Below are 23,941 nucleotides of genomic sequence, written 5' to 3' on the forward strand. Positions count from 1 at the left end.
TTTTTTTTATTTGACTCCTAAGATTCTCTGGAAGCTTCATATCCATATTCACATGCAAGACAACTTTGTTATCAAACAAAAGGAGATTTTTTTTTTTGGTTCTTCATTTTAATACATCAAGTAATGGAATGATGCATCTGAATTGGAATTCTCCCCTTCCTGGGACTGAACTTAATCAACCAATGAGCAGGTCTGTATTTCCTCAAAGCAATGTTTGGTTCATCGAAAGCACTATTCTCACACATAAGATCTGGACAACCTTTGACCACCAAGGACTACATACAAAACAGAATGGAGTTTTCAAAGGGTGCTATTCATTGCCTCACAAATCCTACACTATGTCTGACTTGAGTTTATTAGTTCAGTGAAATTTTGATGGATTCAAAAAGATATATAAATAACTGTAGTAAAAGGCCTGCACAACTTTCACCCACACATGAACTGAATAAACTAAGAGGCACAAGTGCTATGAACACAAAAACACCCAACTGGCTTTGTTTGATAGGATGAATATTTCACTATTGGAAGCCCTGCTACTCTTGAATATGCTTTACTCTTTTTCTTCTAATACAATAATTTTACATTCAAAAAGGTAGAGCAGAGTACTTTCTCACTGACCAATGCCTCCATACAGAAAAGGTAAGAAGCTTAGGCCAAATATAAATCATATAAACCTCAGTCAAAGCAAAGCAGCGATATTTATAAGTTTATTGATGACACTTCCTAGTATCCCTATCACACAAAGAATAGCAAGATCTGTTGAGACCAAGAGCTCAGAATATCAAGATATTGGAGAAAGAAATATAGGGAAAGGAAATTTAAAAGTAATAAAAAGAAACAAAGAGAATAAATGATATAAAACTGAAAAGAAGTGAGAAATAAGATATTATGTCTATGTTAATGTGTTAAGGATTAATAGTTTTCCAGAGTCAGGCTTTTTCCCCCATGCCCTGGGTTTTGGAGGAGGAATAAGTTGTATGAATTGTCTTAATTTCCAAGATCTTTTGGCCCATTCAGAATAAATCTGAGTCTTTAGCACTGGAAAAAACCTCAGAGAACTTCTAGTTCAATCCTCACATTCTGCAAAATGAAAAAATTGTGACTCAGAGAAGTAAAGTGGCCTTGCAAATATATCTCTGCTGATCAATAGAATATATCAAGATATATGTCCTATCCCATACTTACTTCCATTAAACTTCTTGATTTTTATAATCTGATTTTTTCCATTGTCTTGTATGTACCTCACCCCTTCATCCTCTGTTCTATCACATGGACATCCACACATATACACATAAGCATGTATTCGAACTTTTGCTATATACCTCTGAAATAAGATTTTTTTCATCAGTTAGGATAAGCAAGAAATACTTGTTGCAACTAAGCACATGCAAATTGAATACAAAACCTATGTATGACTTGGTGGTACTCCCAGCTATTACAGAGGCCTGAATGTGACCTTTGGGAAACCCCTGATAGAATTCCCCAGAGTTTATATCCTTAAAACCACCAAATTATTACACAACACAAATTCAGTTCTGTGAGTCCACAGGGTGCATAAGCAAGAAGTTGTGAGGCTGATGGCACTTCTCAGTGGTTGGTTGGTTGGTCAGTTGGTTGGACGGTCCATCTGTCTGTCTGTCTGTCTATCTATCTATCTATCTATCTATCTATTCATTTATTTATGGAACGAATCTTTTTGTTGTCACCCAACTAGGAAATTTTCTTTCTTTTGGTTAGTTTATTTTTTTTTTCGACAGGCAGAGTGGATAGTGAGAGAGAGACAGAGAGAAAGGTCTTCCTTTTGCCATTGGTTCACCCTCCAATGGCCGCCACAGCTGGCGCGCTGTGGCCGGCGCACCGCACTGATCCGATGGCAGGAGCCAAGTTCTTATCCTGGTCTCCCATGGGGTGCAGGGCCCAAGTACTTGGGCCATCCTCCACTGCACTCCCTGGCCACAGCAGAGAGCTGGCCTGGAAGAGGGGCAACCGGGACAGAATCCGGTGCCCCGACCGGGACTAGAACCCGGTGTATGGGCACCGCTAGGTGGAGGATTAGCCTATTGAGCCACAGCGCCGGCCAATTAGTTTATTTTTAATTCAGTGAGCTTCTTCTATGCCACATAACAGATATATAACACCATTCTGATTCAAACACTTCACCTCTTGGCTCCTACTCCATCCTTCCATCCTTGAACTCCACACAGCACTCACCCTTTGTTTCCACCCTCAGCTTAAAAACAACCTTATTAGCTTACTACAAAAGGCCAAAATGAAATAGTGAAAACATTTTTTAAGTCTTAATTTTTCTAAGAGGCCAGGTCTTATTAGATGCAATGTGCTCTCCTTCACATAAACATGGCTGTCACTGAGAATGTAAGCTTTGAGATGTTTTCTTATTGGTAAGGATGGAGTTACACAATTGAAACTAGATGGGTAGTATATTGGGGCTCAGATGGAATGATGTCTATTTTTAGAAATGGAATATTCAATAATAGGAGAAGAAAGGCTCAGGCCAAGAATTATAAAGATATTTATGATGACTACAAAGAATAGGAAAGCTTACTTTAAGTCAATGACTTTATAATGAAATAGAGTACTATACTCTCTCTGTTATTTCAACTGAAGTTGGATAACCATCTATTGAAATTTCTAGCATGAATTTATCAGAGAAAGGCAGAACCAGAGACCTCTGAAACCTTTCCAACTCACCACATAGGGGACTATGGAAACCCCTCTGAGGATTGCTTGTAAGTAGTGAACATTATACAGTTGTAGAAAGGATCAAATCTAACTACTTGACACAGGAATTAAAAATGGATTCATTATCAGTATGTCCCAATGAACTGCAGAGGAATCTATGGTTCATAGTGGATCTTGTAACTCACAAAACCTTCTGAAATCTTCTATAATGGCCAGAAAAAAATGTTTACAATTATCACATCAAAAATAATGTATTGGTTTTCAGCTGTACCAGGATGCTTTAAAAGTTTATTTCCTTAGGCAGGGATTAGATAATTTCTACTTCATAAAAGGTATGAGGTTTAAATGAAATAATTCATGAAAATTGCTGAGCAGATTGCTTATCATGGTGAGTAATCAATAAGTGTTAGGGGCCAGCACTGTTGCATAGTGGGCTAAGCCTTTACCTGTGGTGTTGATATCCCATATGGGTGCTGGTTCATGTCTCAGCTGCTTCTCTTCTGATCCAGCTCTCTGTTATGGCCTGGGAAAGCAGTGAAAGATGATCCAAGTGCTTGGGCCCCTACACTCAGAAGAAGCTCATGGATTCAGGTCTCAGATTGGCCCAGCTCCTGCCATTGTGGCCATTTGGGGGTGAACCAGTGGATGGAAGACCTCTCTCTCTTTCTCTAACACTCAAATAAACAAAATATTTTAAAATATATGTGCTAGCTATTATCTTTTTAACTATCATTATTAATTTTATTAAGAAGCTATTTCCTAATAGATAGACCTAAGAAGATAACCCTTTCTAGGCCAGAAGTCTCCTAATCCCAAATTTCCAAGAGTTGAACAATGTGATCCTAGTATCATGCATTTGAGTCCCCAGTAACATGCATATTGAATGCTCACACATGCAGCTTGTCAGTATCAGTATGTCTTGGCATAACATAGTGGATATAAACTTAAAGGGAAGTCTCAACAAATGCAAATATTCAAAAGGCTCAATTCATCTAAGAAAGTAAATAAAACCTTATTAGGTAGAATAAAGGGGCAAATAGAAAGAATTGGGTTGAGAGATATTTTGTGCATAGATCTATTTATGTGAGTAATTTAGTGGGTTAATGTTTCCTTGTAACTTGTGGTATTTTCCAGCTGGCTCAAAGAAATAGAGAAATTAGAGCCAAAACATTTGGTGAGCTTCCTAATGAAAAAAAAATTAAACAATAACTTCTCTGGATTTTGTAAGCAAAAATGGCTTAGTTGAACTCTAGAAAGAGAAGCTGCTCTCACCCAACTCCATATTTATAGATGAGTAGGTCCAAGCCCAAATTCAGGTGAGCATCTCTGAAGTTCCATGATACTGCTTTTTCCCTTTACCACACCACAGAAAAAATATTAACCTATACTGAGAAAAAAAAATCTTGAACCAACAGCAAGGGAAGACCTTTCTCTCTGTCTCTCTCTCTCACTGTCCACTCTGCCTGTCAAAAAAAAATTATCCACTGAAAATTAAGCAATAGATACGTACTTTGTTCTACCTACAAAAGCAAAGAAAGTACAAAGGAAATGGATAAATGCCTAGCTGCCTTCCATATGGAACACAAGACCAAAGAACTGGAAAATGTAGATGTTAGAGGACTCTGGAGTGAATTCAGACTCATTGAATGACATAATCCATTTTGTGATCAACACATTTAAATGACCATCTAATAAAGATTTCCATTCCAAAGGCTAGCCTTGCAGTGACCATCAGTGTTTCTTCAGCTAAAGTCTGCACAAGAAAACCCTGAAAAGTTGGCATTCCAAAATTCATCTCTTCTGGGACACTTAGGTACTGTCAAGGATCTCCATCTGAAAGGACCCTAGGCATGGAAAAAGTTAATATGGTTTTCACTTACCTCCACTTCACAGGTCATGAATTCCAATAAGCTAAAATTATCTAGAACAAAAACTACCCATAGAAGACAATGATGATTCCTCTTTCAGCATAAAATCATCCAAACTGAAATGACAGATTGGATGGTATCTTTTCAGTAGCACATCCTATGACTGGATTACCTGCAGGTACTTGGAGTCTCAACTTTTTAATGGAATGATGATGTCAAGCCTGTGGCAGAAAGAATTCTAGGATGACTTGTAAGATTCTTGTTCTCTGATGTATAAGGCCTATATAATTGCCTTCACTGAAGAGTAGAAAGGACCTGTCAATATTATAGGAGAGTTAGTGCCTTAATTAGGTTCCATTCTGTAAGATTCCATTATAACGGGCCAGACATTTCCTGCTGCCTTTGAAGAAGTAAGTTGCCATATTGTGAGAAGACCATATGTTAGTCTCTAAAGATGTTCTCTTGTCACTGATAATAACACCTAACCAACAGCAAACAAGAAAGCAACTTCATTTCCAACAGTCACAAGGAACTGAATTCTGCCAGCAAACATGAATGATCTTCAAAGAGAACCTGGAGGTCCAGATGAGAACACAATCCAGTTAATGCCTTCATTTTAGCCTTGTAAGACCCTAAGCTGAGGATCTAGTTAAACCATATGTGGAGTCTCAACTCAGGGAAATGATAAAATAATAAACAGATTAAGTTTGTGGTAATTTGTTACACCGCAGTGGAAATTAAAATATAGCATCAACTGAGTGCCTGTCCCTAGGAAAACACAGATAAGAAATGAACAATGACCAGGAAGTACAAATATGTTATAACTAAATCATAGGCAGACTGTGGAGTTACTACAGAGAGCAGGGAGCAGGAGTACCTGTATATCATAGGAATGTACAGGAATATGTCCCAAAGGAGGATGCATTAATTACTAAAGGAGAACTAGCAGTAATCAAGCAGATGAGATGAGCAGGAAGCTGAGGAAGAGACATTTCATAAGAAACAGTTGGGTTAAACCCAGCCATCCCACTCCTTGGAATTTACCCAAAGGAAATGAAATTGGCAAACAAAAAAGCTGTCTGCACATTAATGTTTATTGCAGCTCAATTCACAATAGCTAAGACCTGGAATCAACCCAAATGCCCTTCAACAGTAGACTGGATAAAGAAATTATGGGACATGTACTCTATAGAATACTATACAGCAGTCAAAAACAATGAAATCCGGTCACTTGCAACAAAATGGAGGAATCTGGAAAACATCATGCTGAGTGAATTAAGCCAGTCCCAAAGGGACAAATATCATATGTTCTCTCTGATGGGTGACAACTAACCGAGCACCAAAAACAAAACCTGTTGAAGTGAAATGGACACTATGAGAAACAGTGACTTGATCAGCTCTTGTCCTGACTGTTGATGTACAATTTAATACTTTATCCCTTTCAGTATTTTTTTTTGTTCTGGTTAATACTATTGGTTGAGCTCTGTGGTTAACACACAATTATTCTTGGGTGTTCGGATTTAGCTGAAGAATGATCCCTGTTGGATATGAGTGGGAATAAGAGAGAGAGGAAATGTACAATTTGGGACATGTTCAATCGGACAAATGGTGGAGTTAGAAATGTGCCAGGGGATTCCAATACAATCCCATCAAGGTTGCATGTACTAATGCCATCTCACTAGTCCAAGTAATCAATTTCAGTTCACAAATGATCACACTGATAAGTCTAAGAGTCAAAGGGATCACATAAACAAGACTAGTGTCTGCTAATACTAACTGATAGAATAAAAAAGGGAGAGAAACATCCAACATGGGAAGTGGGATACACAGCAGACTCATAGAATGGCAGATGTCCTAAACAGCACTCTGGCCTCAGAATCATCCCTTAAGGCACTCAGATCTGGCTGAAGAACCCATGAGAGTATTTTAGGCATGGAAATCCAAGACACTCTGGAAAAAAAAAAGAGGACTTAAATGAAAGATCTCTGTGAGTGAGATTTCAGTAGAAAGAACGGGCCATCAAAGAAGGAGGTAGCTTTCTCTGAAGGGAGGAGAGAACTTCCACTTTGACTATGACCTTGTCTGAAAAAGATCAAAGTCGGTGAATTCAAAAGGCTTCCATAACCTTGGCAATTCATGACTAGAAACTAGGGAGATTACTGATGCCATAAACAAGAGTGCCAAATTGTTAAGTCAACAACAGGGTCACTGTGTACTTACTCCTCATGTGGGATCTCTGTCCTTAATGTGTTGTCCAATGTGAATTAATGCTATAACTAGTCCTGAAACAGTATTTTACACTTTATGTTCTGTCTGGGTGCAAATGGATGAAATCTTTACTTAATATATACTAAATTGATCTGCTGTATATAAGGATAATTGAAAATGAATCTTGATATGAATGGAATGGGAGAGGGTGCGGGAGATGGGAGGGGTGTGAGTGGGAGGGAAGTTTTTTTGGGGGGAAGCATTGTAGTCCATAACTGTACTTTGGAAAATTATACTTACTAAATAAAAGTTAAAAAAAAAATAAAAAAGAAACAGTTGGGGTAAAAACCCAGAGCCTTGAGAACATTCAGAACCTTTTTCCTCCTAGGGGACAAGCACTTGAGTGCCATATAGCTTTATAAAAGAGAACACCAAGGTATGTATGTGGCAAAATTAGAGTTGAGAGACAAAGGGCCAGATCATGAAGGATTTTGTAGGCTTTATGGAGAGTTTAATATTTATTACAAAGAGGATAAATATTCCTTGGTAGTTTTTAAAGAGATTGCCATTATAGAATGTTAACTTGGGCAGCAGTGTGGATAATGGATTGGAAAGAGGAAAGAATCCAAGTTGTAGGTAATTGGAGCAATCTACCTAAGAAAAGAGAAAGACAACATCAATACAGATAGAAGGAGGCACGAGTTTCAGAGCTGGGAAGAAGATGAGACAAGCAGAATTTAATTGTCCAGATTTAATCTGGGAAAGAAGGAGGTCATGGTTGAATCCACGTTTTCCAGCATGAGGAACTGGATAACTGAAAATTCATCAGTACTCCAGCTATCATCCAGACAGAAGAAATACAATTTAGGTAAAAATTTATGCACTTTACAAGTCCAGTTAGGAAACAGGTGGAGGAAATTTGTAATATAAGCAGACAGTTTATGTTCTGGATCAACTGAGGCAAACATTATGCAGGGAATTGTCCTCACTAATAAGGGCAATCAAAGTAGTTCTGTGTCTCCTGATGTATTGAATGGCTAGGGCTATAGATATTCAATAAGTGCCTTTTAGGCAATTTCTTGATGAGTGGATCTTTATATTGCTACAAGGTAATTATAAGCATTTAGAAAACTGAATGAGGCATTTGTTGATAAACCCGTTCATTGGCCCAGGAGTTACAGATAAAGGAGGCTTAGTTCAGCCCATATGCATACTTTTAAAAGGAATTAAGAAGAGTCTCAGATAACAAAAGAAATTTTAGTCTTCACAAGTCACTCTTGAAATAAAGGAGGAGTGCATGGCATAAGCTCAGATGGGCTGTCACATTTTTTTTCCTGTTTGTAGAACCACATCATTCAAAACGATGTTTTCAATTATTCTTGCTTTTAAATTGAATTTTGCCTGAAAATAAATATACCACACCACTTTTAGTATGAACACCCTGTAAAAGGCATTGAGAATGTGAAATGGATTTTTAGATCGTGCACGAGACTTCATGTTTGCCAAATCACAACTCCTTTCAAAACACATCTCAAGTCGGTCATCTGCTAAGGAGCATTGCTTCACTGTTATTGATCCTACTCCAACCCACTAACTCTAACCCAAAGTCACCTTTCTCAGTATTCATTGTTGTGGTTTTTGTCTTTAATCTGTCCCCATGCCTAGTTTTTGACTGTCTCTATTAGATTGAGTCCAATTTCATTCTTTATAAATTGTCCCCCCAAAATATGATATAGTCCTAGCTCCATGGTTAATCAATTCATCCTTTTTTTAATTATTCAAGCAATAAGCATGTAACTGTGACTAGAAAATAGATGTTTTCTATTATAACTTTATGCTTTGCCTGTCACCTGAAAATTGACAGCTGCCTTCTTTGCCTTGTCGTTCCTCATTTTAGTCGAGAGGGAACACAGTGGCAAGCAGAAATCTGAGACTTGCGATGGCAGAGCTTCAGTTCCCAAAAGAGCAGATGGACTCAATTTGGGAGGAAGGCTACCTGCCTTCAGCACCAGAGACAGAAGGATTATTATGGGAATGGAGACTACAGGAAACCCTGCAGCATGTAACAGCAGGTAAATCTAGACGTGAGGAAAAGGAGCAGCCAAGCTGGTACCTGGGAGAGTCCAACCAAAGATAGAATCAGATTTGAAGAAATAGTTAATGAAGGGAAAGCTAACATGAGGGGTGGGTGTTGTGGCACAGTGTGTTAGGCTGCTGTTTAGGATGCTGGCATCCCATTTTGACATTCCAACCTGAATTTCAGCTCCTCCACTTCTGATCCAGCTTCCTGCTAGTGTGCCAGGGAAAGCAGCAGTTAACAGTACTGTTCTTGGGGTCCTGGCTTCCATGTGTGAGACCCAGATGGAATTCTTGGCTGCTGGCTTTGGCCTGGCCAAACCCTGTCTTGTGTACGTACTTGGGAGTAAACCAATGGATGGAAGATTTCTGTTTCTCCACCAACCTACTCCATCACTCTCCCTTTCAAATAAAAATAAATACATCTTTTAAAAAAGTTAACATGATTAAAGAGCAATACCTATTGCAGTTAAAAGGCTCCTAGATCATTTTGACGGATGGAATTAACCCAAGGAATAACACTGGAAGCTCATCTACTCTGTGCACCTCTGGGAACAGTGCAACCGAAAGTAACTATGAGTTTATTTTTGCATAGACACTAAGGAAAAACAGTCTCTAGCCTGGGAGATTTACTTATTAAGCAAATGACAGAATACTTTGGTTGAGAAGGAAAAGGGGATGGCAAGAAAGAAGAAAGCAGTTAAACAGCTGATGCTCTATCTTTAAATGATCATAAATGATCTGTCTGTTCCCCATCTGGATTCACTGGCAATTTACAATCAATTACTTCCCTCTTTTAGGTAGTCCAAAAACATAAGAAATTGCCATACATCCTGCTATTGTTTCTAGGATGGTGTGATTTCTCTTCCCAAATGTTTCTTCTTTGGGTGATTTTTCACAGCTTTGGAAACTAAGCACAACCCAGCTTTAAATGGCTTGTGCTTTCTTCAGTGTGAGAAAAGGGGAGGCCATGCTGGAAAGCTCAGCTTACATAACCTCATTTGACAAATTATTATCCATGCCAGAAACTTGACATTTCACAATACAAACTTTTCATGAAGCAGCTTTATGTTTCAGACACAATACAGCATTCAAAGGCTATGTGATCATCCAACCACCTCCACAAGTCCCAAGGGTACAGTTAAAAATATATGGGGAAGAAACCAAGCTCCATCACATAATGGCATCAAATCCATTGTTCTCCCTTTGATTCCTCCCTCTCCCTGCCTGTGTTCTCTGGGGTGGCCAGGCTAAACCCTTTGAGATTCACTTCATCACTACCCTCAAGGGGTGGAGGAAAATCCCTCTTTTGATCTGAGGATGAATGCAATGAAAGCCCTCTCTGGGCTCTCTGAGATTTGTGACAGAATATCCATTATCTCAGATGAGATAATGAATGAGAAAATGCTCTGTGAACCATAAAACCCTAAATGTTAGTGATTAGTGTTGTTACCATTACCACTAAAGTGCATTGCCAGGTTTCTTACCCTAGAGTTCTAATCCAGGCTACCATATCCCAGAAAGGTATGGTATGAGAAGCTATGGAAAAGCAGAGAAAAGAGATATTATCTATCACTGTTCTAGTCTCCAGAAAGAGTTGTCATGTTTATGAAAACCCATCAGGATCCAGGCTGACTCTAGAAGTAACTTTCTCCTGCTGAAATCACCCTTTTTTGTCACACCCCATACGTATCCATATTGTGAGAGGAGACTTTGGCAGTGGACATCTCCAGTAATTCCACTGTGAATATCCTTTCTCCAGACACGGAAAGATAGCTCCAGGGTCTGACCACCTGTCATCCCACTCCTCCAATCCTCTCCTCATGGCCTTCTCTCAGACCCCTTCTCCCTAAAATTTGACAACAAATTCTGCATAACTTGAAATCACCCAAAAAGAAAAAAATGCTATGATTCAAGTGAAAATCCGAGTAAGCAAATGTATTTGGCACAAAGAACCATGGAAAGTTGAATCTGAAGCCAGAGGTGGTTACTCGACTCTGCCCATAATTCTACAGACAGCTCCACGCAGCGATCTTGGTGGGTTCAGATGAGTGTAATGGGAAGCACTCTAGAATTTTTACTTTTGAGTATTTTTCAATAAATAAGCCCATTTAAGCTCCAATGGAAGAGACTGCCAACTACTTTCTCAACCAGGACTTTAAAAAGAAAGAAGAAAAAAAAGAATAATTTATAATGATCAAAGATAAACTAAAATATTAGTCTGGAAGAAATACAACTTCAGGTTTAGAAGTTGGTTTTATGAGAGAGATAATCCTCCCCTATTTTTTCCAGGCCTATAAATGCAATTTTTATTTTATTTTTTTTCCTCAGCCCTAGGGTTGCTACAAAGACTGAACATGAGGAAGATTATTTCTTTTCCAGGGGGTGCTTGGCAATAACATTTTGCAGACCCACCTTTGAGCATAACTTGGAAACGCCCTGCCAGCTGCTGCTTGTCAGTGAATCTAATCTACTTTTCCAGTCTAATGAAGACCCAGCCCTGCTCTATCTGGGGACAATCTGTGAGTTTGGTCAGTGTTTGGCATTGTGGGTCTTATGCTCATTATCAACAATTAACACAAAGAACAGATAGGATCTTGGCTGTCTCAGCTTTAGGGAAAGACCAATTTTTTAAGTGCCAATTAGAATATAAAACTTGATACCAAACTACTCATGTGAAAGTCATAGGCTGTTCTGAAATATATCCAATATAAACAATAAACTTAGTTTATACCATTCTGCTCAGATCTCTCCTTGGTGCTTCAGAGGGCCTTATGATGTGCTACTCCAGAACAAGAAAAAGAAAGCCACTCAGGTATTCAGCTTTGTCTGGACACTCTCTGCATCCTGAAAACCAGTTCAAAGAGTGCTTTTATTTTTTTAATGTTTGGCTAATTTTAATGGTTTTATTGAGTTTCATGGTAAACATATAGTCGTGCAATTTAGATAATGTATACTATTGACCAGAAGAATGTAAATGAGAAAAAAAATAGCACTGCCCATCTGCCCATCAACCTATAAAATTTTTAAATATAGGCATAATTGAGAATTGGATATAGGAAGACAGTACAGTAATATTTTATCCTAATTTAAGTTGCCATACTACATCATCAGTCAAGCTCTATTGGACCCACTAGGCACAAATGTACTTACCAATGATAAAAATGTTGACATAAACATATTCCAAGGAACTTGTTCCATTACAGGAAACAAAACTGCAACCCCAAAACTCACCTTTCTTATTCAATTTGGTAATAATATTCTTCAGGATATTTCAGGACAACAGAGATTTCATAGTACAACAGTACAGTATTTCTAAATAATGCCTTTGGCAATGAAGGTAGATTTTCTTTTTATACAATGTAGTGTGAGTGCGTTGCAATTAGCCAGCCCTGGGATTTAGCTTACGCACTAACCAGCAGTGTAATACTGGACAACTTATATAACCTCTCTAAACCTACATCATTATCTATGAAACAGACATATTTATGATTCCTGTCCACACACTAGTTATTAGGATTAGATGTATCCATAGATATAAAGCAATTAAAATGGTGTGTGGCCCATAGTAAGCACTCAATAAATGCTGGCTATCACAAGTATTCTGGAATCTTTTTCCTACTGTATATTGATTTTCTGTAGCCATCATTAGCTTTGACTGCAATTAAAAGTGGTCACTAATGTATTTCTGTGAAAGAAATCATCTCAGAACAATCAAGCAAATAGAGAAACACTGATTGGGGGCCAAAGAACCTACTTGTTTCATATTGGAGGCAAAGAAAATTCTATTTTCTAGGAACCTAATGCTAGAGAAAATAGAATGATATATTAAGAGATATATCTGGGTTTTGCCCTCAACTTCTGTTGCTGAGCTCCTAAAACACTTAGAATTTCCTGAGTGATTGGAGTGTTCATTAGTTACAAACCTCAGTCTATGCTCCCTCTTCATCTGGTTGTTTATTTATATCCTTTATAATGTTAATAAACTGCTATATGCAAGAAACATTTTTCTGAGTTTTGTGAGCCATGCTAACAAACCATTAAACTCAAGGAAGGCTTCGTGGAAACCCCTAGTTTACTCCCAGTCAGAAGCACAAGTGACCCAAACTTGTGATTGGCACCTAAAAAGAGGAGCAGTCCTGTGTGACTGAGTTCCTAACTTGTGGGATGGAATGGAATTGAATGGCATAGAATGGGATGGTGTTGAATTATACCTGGTTGGTGCCCAGAGAATTGAAGAATTACTTGGTATGGATAAAAACCACACATTTGGTGTTACAAGGGTTGTGAATAATGGAATGGTTTTCTCAGAGTAGGGCACAATATTTTCATTTCCTCTATCCACTTCTGGCCCTCTTATTTGTCTTTAAATAGATTCCAATGATATGTTTCCCAACAGAGAAAGCAACATGGTCAACCAAACCATTCATGGAATATTGCTGGAGGTCCCCTCCCCTCAACCTGCCACTTGAAACCAAGCAAACATAACTAGGGAATCTAAACTGGCTTCCACCACTGCTAAAAATGGCAGGTAGGTAGTCAAACTCTGTGTATGCTCTGCACCCTTAAGGGCCTTTCTAAGAACAGAGGTTGGCTTAGAGGTATTTTTGCTTGATGTGAAACCACGGTGCCAACAGATTTTGAAACCAACACTTCCAAGTTTGAATGGTTAACCAAACTATCAAGGGAGTATTCTAATAGGTCTATTGGAACACATTTCAAGCATGAGCTTTTAAGCCCACAGATCTGACTTTAAGTCTTAGATCACGCTGCTATTTATTAGCTTTGTGATCTTGAACTAATTAGTTAACTTACTCTAGCTTGTTTTCCCATCCAAGGTAACCATTATTTCCAGTTTTCCTCAGACAGCCCAAGGATATACCAGTTGTCCTTTGCTAATTAATAAAAGCTGGCATATCACTCTAAAAGCACCACAGTTTGGAGAATAAATTTTAATGATAACCTCATTCTTCTATAAAAATAAAATAATAGTTACCCCACAGGGTTGTTATGAAAGCTAACTATAATGATTATTAATTTCTCCCATAATTCCTTACATATAGAAAATGCTCAATAAAAATTATTTACCTCTTTATCAATTTATTCCAGATGGATACTGTCCAATCATCAGCCTCACAGAGCTAAGCTCTTGAACTATGTCTAGTTGAAAACACAGAAAATGGGATTATATCAAATTAAGAAGCTTCTGTACTGTAAAGGAACAGTTATCAAAGTGAAGAGGAGGCCGGTGCCACAGCTCACTTGGCTAATCCTCTGCCTGTGGTGCTGGCACCCTGGGTTCTAGTCCCGGTTGGGGCGCCAGTTCTGTCCTGGATGCTCCTCTTCCAGTCCAGCTCTCTGCTGTGGCCCGAGAAGGCAGTGGAGGATGGCCCAAATGCTTGGGCCCTGCACCCCATGGGAGACCGGGAGAAGGACCTGGCTCCTGCCATTGGATCAGCGCAGTGCGCTGGCTGCGGCGGCCATTGGAGGGTGAACCAATGGCAAAGGAAGACCTTTTTCTCTGTCTCTCTCTCTCACTGTCCACTCTACCTGTCAAAAATAAATAAATAAATCTTTTTAAAAAAATGAAGTTCTCCTGTCTAATGCTTCAAAATGGATGCAACTAGAAACCATTACACTTAGTGAAATAAACCATTATCAAAAAAATAAATATCATATGATTTCTCTGATATGTGGAAGTTAATATAGAACACCAAAAAATATATAGGCATGAAATGGTCATTTGATACAATTGTCATTTTTAGCCCTTGCTTAGGCTCCTGTGGAACTGCTGTCTTCCTACTTTTACTTATTGAAATATATGATTAGTGGTGAATTAAGTCTGTGAATATAGTGTGGACTAAAATTATAGATTTGCAAAAGGGAGAGAATGATACATCACGGGAAGCAGGATACACAGCAGACTCATAGAATGGCAGATGTTCTAAATAGCACTCTGGCCTCAGAATCAGCCCTTAAGGGATTCGGATATGGCTGAGGAGCCCATGAGAGTATTTTAGGCATGGAAAGCCAAGATGCTCTGGAAAAAAAAAAAAGGAAGACCTAAATGAAAGATTTCTGCGAGTGAGTTCCCAGTGGAAAGAATGGGGCCATCAAAGAAGGAGGTACCTTTCTCTGAAGGGAGGAGAGAACTTCCACTTTGACTATGACCTTGTCTAAATTAAGATTGGAGTTGGTGAACACAAAAGGCTTCCATAGCCTTGGCAACTCATGACTAGAGCCTAGGGAGATTTCTGACGCCATAAACAAGAGTGTCAAATTGTTAAGTCAACAACAGGAGTCACTGCGTACTTACTTCTCATGTGGGATCTGTGTTTAATGTGTTGTCCAATGTGAAATAATGCTATAACTAGTACTGAAATAATATTTTACACTTTGTGTTTCTGTGTGGGTGCAAAATGATGAAATCTTTACTTAATACATACTAAATTGATCTTCTGTATATAAAGATAATTGAAAATGAATCTTGATGTGAATGGAATGGGAGAGGGAGAAGAGATGGGAGGGCTGCAAGTGGGAGGGAAATTATGGGGGGGGGGAGCCATTGTAATCCATAAACTGTACTTTGGAAATTTATATTTACTAAATAAAAAAGAAAAAAAGAAATAAAATAAAATTATAGCCTTCCAAAAATTGATGAAGGGAGAGGAGGGAGGGAGAGGAATTTTGAGGAACAGGGAAGTGAAAGAAATGTGGCTGTTTTCTGAGAACTGTACCTATGGAATGCAAAAAAAAAAAATCTGTTCTCTTTACCTAATAATTTTTTAAAAAGAAATATGTGTAGTTCAAAATGAGATGCACTATAAACACAAAATACACTAGATTTTGAAGATATGTCACAATGGGGAAGAAAAATATCCTTTTAATAAATGTATATCAATTACATGATATTATTCTAGATACATTAGATATAGACTATATGGCTGAAATTAATTACACCAGTTTCTTTTCACTTATTTCTAGGTAGTTATTTTAAAAAGTAAAATTACATATATGACTGCCAGGTGGTCTATTTATGTATCTGCTACCCCTTAACCTTATCCCATCAGCACACCCTCCCCATCCCCAGGAATTCTTCCTTCAAAACTCAAGGCTGGAATCAAATATACGAGTACTTTCATGATATGTGTCAACAATTTTTAATTTTTCTAAGGTAAAGAAAAATAAATTAAGGGACAAAATAAAATCAACCTTGATCATGGCTCTCAGAAATGGTATCCTCTTGGGGATAGAAACACTGACCCTGAGTACATTAAGGAAACTGAAGAATCTGGACCAACTTTGAAAAATGTCCATGTTGGCAAGGACAAGAGGTTGGTTTGCCAGAAAAGATATTGTAATCTCCCCCGATCAGATTTGCTAATTCTTGTGAGTGCTTGTGAAACACCTCAAGTCTCAAATCTGAATAATATAAAGAATCTGGCCCTTGAGCACATCATTACTGCTTTTTCGATGAGAAAAAAATACATTTTCACTATATGAAAAATCACCAACTATAAGCCACAAATTATTTTCCCCCACTACAAATGGTATATATGCCTCTGCCATATGAATTGATGAATTATAGAACAACAAAGTACTGAGCAAATTCACTCCAAAATAGTAATAGAGATCGATCAATGCCCATGCCACATGGATATAGCTAGTTAAAAAGCAGTAATGTTCAATTTTTAAAAATTAGCAAAATGGATTTTTCAAAAGATTTCCATCAAATAGCCTACTTAAAATATTGTCAGATATACAATATTTTTTTGATAGGCAGAGTTAGACAGTGAGAGAGAGAGAGAGAGAGAGAGAGAGAAAGGTCTTCCTTTTTCCATTGGTTCACCCCCCAAATGGCTGCCATGGCCAGCGCGCTGCAATCCTAAGCCAGGAGCCAGGTGCTTCCTCCTGGTCTCCCATGCGGGTGCAGGGCCCAAGCACTTGGGCCATCCTCCACTGCCTTCCCAGGCCACAGCAGAGAGCTGAACTGAAAGAGGAGCAACTGGAACAGAACCGTCGCCCCAACTGGGACTAGAACCCGGAGTGCCGGCGCCGCAGGCGGAGGATTAGCCAAGTGAGCTGCAGTGCCGGCCAGATATACAAAATTTTAAAACCTGTCTTCTGGAAGAACCCTGTTGTCTGAGATGGTTGCCATGGTATCATTGCAGACTCTTGTCAACTCTGCTATGGAGGAAAAGGGGAAACAGCTTTCTTTAGCACAAAAATGAGCTTTATTGGAAGGCATTTTCTGCATCTGGTAAGACACCACTTGAGATGCCCACATCCCCTATCAGAGTTCCTAGATTCAAGTCCAAGCTCTGTGTCAGATTCCAGCTTCCTGCTCATGTGTAACCTAGTAGGCAGAAGTGATGGCTTAAGTACTTGGGTTCTTGTGACCTATGTGGCAGATTGGGTTTGACTTCTGGGATGCTGGCTGTAGTGTGGCCCAGCTATGCTTGGTGTGGACATTTAGGGAATGAATCAGTTGGTAGCAGCTCTCTCTCTCACTCTCTTTCTCTCTCTGTCACTGCATCTTTAACTTTGAACTGACGTGGAGATAAATAAGTAAATAAATGAGTAAATTTTTTTAAGACTGAGCATGATTAAAAGTATTAACTTTTTCACCTTTTCAACCAGTTGCTTTAGCACCATGCAAACAGAAATGTTGACATCATTCCTCAAAAGAGCACCCTCTTTCCTGCCTGTCCCCTGGTTTGGAAGGAGAGGAATGACCTACAATATGAGAAGTATGTGTTGGGTAAATCTATGGTAATGTGTTCCATGAGATGCTTTGTTTCTGAGCTCCACCAGCTCTCATCAGCTTACTTCCCCACCCAACTCACCCCACAATCAAATAATTTCCTTGTCTTTGATAATGAGCCAACCCTGGCAAAGCAATGGTTTGGAACAATAGTATCTGAGGTGGAAGCAAATACAGCAGACCTCTCACTTTCCCTCTTTAACCACAACAATTGGAGTAGACTTTGGCCTGAAAAATCTATCTGCTACTAAATGGTACCCAGATGGAAACCACAGCTGCTCTCTTGTACTAGTTGTACCTATGCCCATCCATCTTCAGAACACGCCTGCAGCTGAGGAGAGAGAGAAATTGAGTTGACAGAGCAGTTAAAGAGACTCCCTTTTCCTCTGCATACTTTTCCTTTTATCTTTTTCCCTTCAGTTTCAGAGCTTCTTGTTCTCACCTTCATGCTGTGGCGGTGCTGACAAAGAAAACTGCAGCTCTGCAGAACCAGTGGTGAGTAATAGCCCCAGGCTCTGAATACCTAATGCCTATTGTATGTTTGTGTGGGAGGGAGAGTCAAAAGGAGGGGGAGAATCTGGTCAAATTGCCTCAGTAGAAGCAGGACCTTGTGGTGAGGACCCTGAATGCATCCAGAGAGTATCTGAGTTTCGATACCTGTCTCCTAATTAAATCTAAGGATCTCATAGGCACAGCCTTTCGGAATGCATTGTTCAAACAGATTTGATTTCTTACCCAGAGGCTCTTCAAACCACTGACCACTTTGAACCTAATTAGAAAAAGCAGAGGACACTGGAGACATTTAATAAAAGGAATCGAGTTGCTGCTTCATCTTCATGACCTGGAATTTATAAGGGAATTTCACTGGCTTTGTAGCAATGTAAAATAAATAGACATTAGATGATGACAGGGAAAACAAAATTGCTGCCAAAGCTAAAAAGAGCTTGGCAAAAGAAGAAAGAACTACTACATAGTCAGTCATTATTTACTGTACAAACCTTTTCATAAAGCATAGGAGAGAGATGCATGGGAATAATGGGCCTTGCTAAAAGATGAAAAGAGCTTTCTATAGCTGACATTATCCCCTGACGAAGGCACTGACGTGTCCCAGTTGTTACACAATCTGATTGTTCTATGCAGCCATTCAGAAAGCTGAATGAACAGCCCTGCTCTGCAACTTTTAAGGGCTGAAATAATCCCCATATTTCCAAGGCAAAGAATAAAACTGTATCGGATGGAAATAACAAATTAATTTGTTAATCCTTGCAGACTGCCACAGTCTGCTGCATTTGCTCTGACCAGTTGTTAATCATTCTTTACCCTATAATGCTAACTTGTAAATAAATACAGTTGCCTACCCCATTGGCTCTTGACAGAAAGATCCATCCATTCACTATTTAATTTAAAAGGAAGAAGGCTTTGTGCTTTTTGTCAGTAGTGTTGAGAAGTTAGTGAACCACTTTGAGCTGAAAGAGTTTCACTATACTTTATAAAAATGGTTTGGCTCCACATTGTGTGGCCCCTTAGCCACTCCCAGAAAGCTAAAATCATGTGACTTCTTTAATTAAATTTGTGTCTACCCAATCCAACAACAATAAATTGTTTTTAGTTGTTAATGAAGGGAATTTTTTTTGCAAACTGTAAAGGGTTCATATCTGTAAAGCTCTATAATATAAAATTGGCATAGACTACAACAGAGAAGCACAACAGAAATACCTTCAGGACAGAGTTTTCTTATTAGTACTAATTAGTAGACTACTATTCTATGACTGCGAATTTCAATCACTAAAATCAAAGGCAGACTAATTCAGCCTTTGTGTGTATGTGTGTGAATGTGCCTCTGTGTGTGTGTGTGTGTGTGTGTTTAAGAAGGAGATGGAGCAGAAAGTGGGAACAAATGTGTTCCCAACAGCATTTGAGAAAATAGGAGGAAGAGAGTCCAAATATGTTTCCAGAAAATGTACTAAGGACCATTCTAACAAAGAAGAGAACATTGATCCCATGGGATACACTAATGTCTTCGGTAGTATCAAAAGCAAAGCAAACTCCCATTTAACTTGGGCAGTCAGAAATGGTGGCTTTGATTATTTCCACCCTCTAGAGCACTGTGGCACCCCATAAACACCACTCACTGGGTGAGTGCCCACCCTGACTTTACATCTTTATGACCAGAGGACCTTGAACAAGATGCTTGTCCTCTCTAAGTCAATGCTTCCTCAACACAAAAAGTGGATAATTGACGCTTCCAGCCTCACAATGTTGTAATTACAAAGATCAGATATGAGGATTATGGGACAATCTTCTAAATGTTGTGAAGCCCCATAGTCATAGATAACTAATGTAGTCAAATAGTCATTGCACATATGAGCAAATAGATTAAAAATCTTCAAAGAACATTATAAAATAACACACAATACAACAATTTTAAAATGAAATTTAATCTTTGAGAATTAAAAAATATTTTAGAAAGTAGAAATTCTGGGTCTGGAATTGTGGCTCACTGCCTTAAACACCACCTGCAATGCTGGCATGCCATATGGGCACTGGTTTGAATCCTGGCTGATCCCCTCCTGATCCAGCTCCCTATTAATAAACCAGGGAAGGCAGCAAAAGATAATACAAGTGCTTGGGCCCCTGCCAGACACATCGGAGACCCGAATGGAGTTCCTGGCTTCTGGCTTCAGCCTGTCTCAGCCCTGGCTGTTGCAACTAACTGGGGAGTGAACCAGCAGATGGAAGATCTCTCTCTCTCTCTCTCTCTCTCTCTCTCTCTCTTTCTGTAAATCTGCCTTTCAAATAAATAAACAGAAAAAGGGAGAAAGTGGAAATGCCTCTCTCTGCCATGAACATGAACAAAAATTACAGAAGCATTCAACTGCATTATATGACAAAAATTCTATTTACTTCATATATGTGCTTATATGAAATACATATTATTGGTAGCTATTAAATCCCATTTTGTTTTTCAACTTTCTCACCATAAATTGTATAAGAGATGCAATGCATTTATAAAAAACATCAGTTGGCTTAGAGGATTTCTAAAAGATTTTGACTGAACTAACCAACAAAGGAATAAGGGGAAATGGGTTTGAGGAATACTGAAAGATGCTGCTGCCGTTTGGAGAAAGATGCCCTTTATTAAAGACACTTTTGTGGGGGCCAGTGCTGTTTGCAGCAGGTTAAAGCCCTGGCCTTAAGCACCGGCATCCCATATGGGCGCAGGTTTTAGTCCCAGCTGCTCCTCTTCTGATCCAGCTCAATGCTATGGCCTGGGAGAGCAGTAAAAGATGGCCCAGGTCCTTGGGCCCCTGCACCCACATGGGAGACCCAGAGGAAGCTCCTGGCTCCTGGCTTCGGATTAGCACAACTCTGGCCCTTGCGGCCAACTGGGGAGTGAACCAGAGGATGGAAGTCCCCTCTCTCTGTCTCTACCTCTCTCTGTAACTCTTTCAAATATAAAATAAATCTCTTTTTTAAAAAAGACACTATTGTAACAACATACTGCCCTCTGATAGGAAAGCATTATAATAGACATAAACATCTTCACTCACTGTGATATTACTAGAACCCAAATGAGTTATGGTCCCCTAGTGCAGTGCATAATCTTTCCAATCGTGTATGGTGGTTTTACCCTTACACCTTCATTTTGTATTGTTATAGATACTATGAAGCTTATGAAAAATCATTTGAAATCTGAAAGACATCAAATAAAGAACATTTAAAAATGTTTCGGGGCCAGCCCTGTGGCGCAGTGGGTTAAAGCCCCAGCATGCGGTGCCAGCATCCCATATGAGTGCCAGTTCAAGTCCCTGCTGCTCCTCTTCTGATCTAACTCTCTGCTATGGCCTGAGAAAGCAGTAAAAGATATCCCAACTCCTTGGGCCCCTGCAACTGTGTGAGAGACCTGGTAGAAGCTCCTAGCTCCCGACTTCAGATCAGATCAGCTCTGACTGTTTCGGTTGAACCAGCAGAATGCAAGAACTCCCTGGCTCTGCATCTTTCTGTAACTCTTTCAAATGAATGAAAATAAACCATTGGAGGAAAAAAATGTATCACTAGACATCAAAATGAATTTCAGTGGCAATAATTAATCTAAGAACCTCAGAGCAGATTTCTGAATCTCTGACTATAGACATAGGCACAAAGGCTGTAATTTCTAGTTTATTTTCCTAAATATTTACTGTGTAGCTTAACACCATAGTTTCTTTCTTAAAGGTTTATTTATTTATTTGAGATATAGAGTTATGGACAGACACACACACAGAGAGAGAGAGAGAGAGAGATATTCCATCCGCTGGTTCACTCCCAAGATGGCCACAACGAGCTGGGACGATCTGAAACCAGAAATCAGGAGCTTCCTCCCAGTCTCTAAGTGTGTGCAGAAGCCCAAGTACTCAAGCCACCTTCCACTGCTTTCCCGGGCCACCAGCAGGGAGCTGTATTGGAAGTAGAGCAGCTGGAACTCAAATGGGTGCCTGTATGGGATGCCAGTGCCACAGGCAGAAGCTCAATCAACTACTCCACAGCACCAGCCACATTGTGCACCATACTTAATTTTTTTGTACTTCTTATATAGTTTAGATATTTTATAATTATATTTTTATAGAAGTACTTAAATACCTAGGTAATAGATAAAATAGCTAATCTAAAAGCTCTGATTTATACACAACAAATCTACCTTTTAAAAGCATTTTCATGTTTCAAATTTTTATTTGAATTATATATTTTTTTTTAATTTTCTAGTGGATAATGCATCAATTCAAATTATAAATAGTTTGAGTCTCTGAATAGGAACTCTATCCCTGCTTGTGCTGTCTGGCATTTCTCCAAATGTTTTAAACAACTATTAAAAGTGTTATCAGTACTAGGAACAAGTCCAACAATAGAAGATTGATTGATTTAATTGTAATAGTCATATATCAGAATATTAGAAAGTCATTAATAGGCCATTGATGTAGCGTAGTGGGTAAAGCCACCACCTGAAGTGCCTATGTCCCATATTTGGCCCCAGTTCGTGTCCCAGGTGCTCCACTTCTGATTAAGCTCCCTGCTAATGTGTCTAGGAAAATAGCAGAAGATATCCAAAGTGCTTGGACCCCTGCACCGACATGGGAGACCCAGAAGAAGCTCCTGGCTCCTGACTTCAGACCAGCCCAGCTCCAACCATTGCAGCTATCTGGGAAGTGAACCAGCAGCTAGAAGATCTCTCTGTCTCTTCTTGCCTCTCTCTCTATGTAACTCTGCCTTTTAAATAAATAAATCTTATGTTTAAAAAGTTATTAAAGTGTTGAGGCAATGTACACATTGCTTGTGATTAGTAAGCTAGCTAGAATAGATAATGATAAAAAAAGATAGATAGATGTTCATATGTTTTAAAGCTTTTATTTAATGACTGCATTTTTCATAGGTACAACTTTAGGAATATAGTGGTTCTTTCCCTCATACCCCCCCTCCCGCCCCCACTACCCACCTCCCACCCCGACTCCTGTTCTACCTCCTACTCCATCTTCCATCCCATTCTTCATTATGGGTCATTTTTAGTTTAACTTTAAATACAGAGGACCAACTCTATGCCAAGCAAAGATTTCAATAGTTTGTACACACACACACAGCATTTAAAGTATAGTTTGAAAACAAGTTTTGCAGTTAATTTTCAATATTCAATATTTAACAAACAAATGACATCTACTATTTCATATTGACAGAGTTTTTTAGAATTAGTGTCTTAGTGACTTTTTATAAGCATTCAAATGAATTTTTGTACATGTTTTATATTAGTTTAGTTCTTTAATAGTTTTCCCCAGGATAATAGAAAAGAAAGAAAGCTGTATCTTCACCTATTGCTCCAAAGTAGATGAGAAAGACCCAAAGGAACCAGAAGAAGAAATGTTGAGAATTACACCCCTTTTCTTTAGATGATTGCATCTCAGCTTAAATGATTCTCTACATCAACTCTTTGTCTACACTTATATCTGTGTATCAGTCTCACAGCTTGTTATTTTCCTGACTCAGTTTTCAACTATGAAAATAAAAGGATGAGAAAGCCAACGCTGCCCTTACAGAATTTACAAGGCATTCCATGCCTATGCTGTCCTGGAGCTCCAAACACACATAGACACAACCACAGAATTAGCCAGAGGTCCAATTGTTATAAAAGTAATAATTCATTTCACCAAAATAGGAGAATAGTTCTTTTCAAAACACAAGTCTAATTTATAGGGAAGTAGTCACTTAGACTATCAAAAACAAGTTCTGTAATTAACAAGCATCAATAGCGAAAATCTCAAGGCATTGAGGAAATAAAATACATTTCTCAGTTTGTGAA

The 23,941-nt window shown here is 38.8% G+C and overlaps 1 long non-coding RNA gene across 1 annotated transcript; it reads left to right on the plus strand.

The window, feature by feature from the left end:
- The first annotated feature begins 17,801 nt into the window (after positions 1–17,801).
- On the plus strand, positions 17,802–22,895 carry LOC138845060 (uncharacterized). Its single transcript, XR_011381793.2, has 2 exons — positions 17,802–18,111; positions 22,680–22,895. It is a non-coding gene; the product is annotated as an uncharacterized LOC138845060 (long non-coding RNA).
- The last annotated feature ends 1,046 nt before the right edge of the window (positions 22,896–23,941 follow it).

Source organism: Oryctolagus cuniculus, chromosome 13 (genome assembly GCF_051225735.1).
Source record: "Oryctolagus cuniculus isolate XC-2025 breed Fujian yellow rabbit chromosome 13, ASM5122573v1, whole genome shotgun sequence".
Lineage (NCBI taxonomy): Eukaryota > Metazoa > Chordata > Mammalia > Lagomorpha > Leporidae > Oryctolagus > Oryctolagus cuniculus.